The 3,567-nt window shown below is 37.2% G+C and overlaps 1 non-coding gene across 1 annotated transcript; it reads right to left on the bottom strand.

Moving 5' to 3' along the window:
* Positions 1–1,927: 1,927 nt before the first annotated feature.
* On the bottom strand, positions 1,928–2,033 carry LOC131230021 (small nucleolar RNA R71). The gene has a single exon (XR_009163749.1). It is a non-coding gene; the product is annotated as a small nucleolar RNA R71 (small nucleolar RNA).
* Between the last annotated feature and the right edge of the window lie 1,534 nt (positions 2,034–3,567).

The following is a 3,567-nucleotide window of genomic DNA, read 5'->3' as shown; positions in this document are numbered from 1 at the left end:
AGCGGTTCCAGAGCTAGAGGAGAGCATTGGACGTGAGAGCATTGGACGTGGAGTAGCTTCCTTGAAGAGAGTTTTTTTCTTTTTTTATTTTATATTTTTTCTCTAGCTTAATCATGTTCATGCTAGGCTAAACTTCTTATCTAGGGTTGACATGAAGCCCCTAATTTGTATAACTCTTGTATGTGTTGATTTTATCTGAATTTGATTGGGTTGTTTCTTTCTCTAGTATGCTTAACCGAAATCTCTGTACTTCTCCATTCTATGAGCTCAACCAAAGTTTAGTTATGGATGTTGTTTGGAATATTATTCTAGGTGCTTGTGTCTGACCATGAACAAGTTTCCTATAGGGGAAGAAACAGGAATCTACATCTCTTCATGCCTGACCATGGATGGAAAGACGTGATCCATATGCTTTAAGGAATTATACATTCTGTGTGCCTGACCAAGGACATAGAGTGCGCTTTATTTATTTTGATATCAATCTGAATTAGGGTGAATCAACAGGTAGAACAAGGTTTATGATAATTAGGGGTGGATTCGAAAGTCCTAGTCTTCTCCTTGATTGAATTTTTCTTATTGCTCTCGGTTATTTTTCCATTGATTTTTGTTTAGTTTACTCAATTACTAGCTCAAATATTTGTTGGATTAGTTAAGAAGAGTCTTTAATTTTGAATTGTGACAACCAGTCCTCGTGGGAACGATCTCGTAATACGTACCATATCTACATCTGATTCGTATACTTGCGAGTTTAAAATCATTTAAATCAGGTTGGTTTAAATAAAACATCAAGTTTTTGGCGCCGTTGCCGGGGACTGTTTCGGTCCAATTGGATTTAGGATTCTCTCTTATCATAATTCATAGTCTTAGGTTTTTACTAACTTTAGGTTAAATTTTTTTAGAAACTAACCTATTTCCTGTTTTGTAGGGTCCTGACATAAACTATTAATTTGGGAATCTCTTTCCTAATTTCTATTTTTAGAATTAGGATTTTATTTTTTTAGAAATTTTCTATTTCTAGGCTTTCTTTTTTAGAAATTTCCTATTTTCTAATTTTAGATTTTGATTCTTCTTTCAAGTAACTTTCTATTTTCTAGTTTTAGAAATTTTTTCCATTTTTTGAAACTAACTTAGCTTTTTATTTCTAAGATTGGAAACTTTCTTTTTTAGAAATTAACCGTTGCTTAGGATTTTTCTAGCATTATTTTAGGAAATTCAATTTATTTCTGTTATGTCTACAGGAATTGAGGAAGGAAGCTGCTAAATAAGATTGTCTTCAAAAGGAGGAGCTCTCAAATCTTCAGACATTCATCATCTCCTTTTCCGGGTTCTTCCTTCCAATTCTCGTTTACATAGCTTTCTCTTGTTTTTAGGAATTCATAACTTTTTCTTTTAGTTTTATTCATCTTAGGTTGCATCTTAGTTTAGTTTTCTTTCTTATATTGATAACATAGTTTATGCTAGGACGTAGATCTCTGAACATAGAACTAGCACCTTTTGATCCTGAAATAGAAAGAACCTTTCGTAGAAGATTTAGAAACATCCTATTTGAAATGGCGGAAGAGAATGGAACTAAAGCTCTTAGAGATTATTCAGCTCCTGTCCAATTCAATGCGCCTTCATGTATAGTGTTGCCTGCCACCACGGCAGCACACTTTGAACTTAAACCTGGGGTCATACAGTTGTTGCCCTCCTTTTATGGTTCAGATAAGGAGGATCCATATCATCATGTGAAAGAATTCTTAGACATTTGCTTCACCTTTAAGTTTCAAAACTTTTCAGACGATTTGATCCGTTTGCGCCTTTTTCCTTTTTCTTTGAAGGATAAGGCGAAAGCATGGTTGAATTCTCTAGGAGTTGGGTCTATCACTACATGGACCAACTGTCTAAGAAGTTCATAAACAAGTTCTTCCTGGTTCACAAAACTAATGCTCTCCGTAGAGAAATTACAAATTTCACACAAAAAGAGGGTGAGCACTTTCATGAATGTTGGGAAAGATGGAAGGATTTACTTCTTAAATTCCACACCATGGTTTGAAAAGTGGCAACAGGTTCAATACTTTTATGATGGTCTGACACCCCAAAACCGTCGCATGGTTGACGCCACCAGTGGAGGGTCATTCATGACCAAAAGTGATGTCGAAGCTTGGAATTTCTTTGAAACCTTGTGTGAAAACTCCCAGTAATGGGACTATTCAAATAGAGGTGAAAGAAGTCCTCAACCACTGAAGAAAAGGGGTATATATGAGGTAGGATTCATGCCAGATCTTTATGCCAAAATTGATAGCCTGACAAAGAAGGTGGATGCTTTAATGTTAAACAATGGACCTCCACAAACAACTCAAGTCGAGTCATGTGCCATATGTTCTAGTCTCGCCCATCCTACGCAGTCTTGTCCATCTAGTTCAGCATTTTCAGAATTTCTCTCTGAACAAGTACATGCTATGAATACCTTTCGGAGACCTGGGAATGATCCTTACTCAGACACCTACAATCCAGGGTGGGCTAGGCATCCAAATTTTTCTTGGGCAAAAAGGCCACAACAAGGAGGACCATCTAGAAATCCTCCCTTGCAACCTTACCCTCAAGTTGGCAATTAACAACCTTAGCAGTTTTCGTAGTATCAACAAGTACCTCCACAATCTAGGAAACCATCTCTTGAGGATACACTCAATCTTTTTATGCAAAGTTCACTTCAATTTCAAAAAGATACCCAACAAACTTTACTAGCTAACCAGCAAAGTGTACATGCAAATGCGCAATCCATTGCCAAGCTAGAAGTAAAGGTGGGTCAACTTGCTGCCACATTGAGTGAGAGAGAGAAAGGCAAGTTCCCTAATCAACCCGTGGTAAATCCAAAAGGACAGTATGAGATTGGCTCTAATTCAAACCAAGGACAATATCATGAGCAAGCCAAATCAATCATTACCCTTAGGTCCGGTAAACAGATCGAAAACAAAGTAGAGATGCCTAGGGAAGAATCAAATTCCAAATCTAAAGATCAAAATGAAGCGGAGAGACATACTAATGCATCGAAAGCCCAAAAGCACTCTGACTCTCCAGAAACCACTCATGTGCCATCTTGTGTGCCTAAAGCACCTTTTCCTCAACGTCTGGCACCGGTTAAGAAAGGAAACAACTTTAATGAGATATTGGACATGTTTAAGCAAGTGCAAATCAACATTCCGTTGCTTGATGCTATCAAGCAAGTTCTTGCTTACGCTATGCTCCTTAAAGATTTATGCACTCATTATATGAATATATATATATATTTTTTTTTAAATGTTGTACGAAGCCCAATGTTGAGGCCCACCTTGATGTATATAAGAAGGTCTTCCTCATTGAGAAAGTGAGCTCTCAACTCCATGATTTAACACAACACCCTCCTAAATTTAGGGATCCAGTAGCTCCCACCATATCATTTTTTGCATCATAGGAGATCATAAGATTGAGAAGGCATTTGCTTGATTTAGGGGTGAGCGTCAATTTGTTACCATATTCGTTTTAGGAGGCCCAACTAGGACTTGGTGAGCTAAAATCAACCAAAATAACACTCCAACTAGCCGATAG

The sequence above is a fragment of the Magnolia sinica genome, chromosome 16 (genome assembly GCF_029962835.1).
Source record: "Magnolia sinica isolate HGM2019 chromosome 16, MsV1, whole genome shotgun sequence".
In the NCBI taxonomy this organism is placed as follows: Eukaryota; Viridiplantae; Streptophyta; class Magnoliopsida; order Magnoliales; family Magnoliaceae; genus Magnolia; species Magnolia sinica.
The sequence above is the reverse complement of the archived record's forward strand: the minus strand, read 5'-3'. Positions and strand labels throughout refer to the sequence as shown.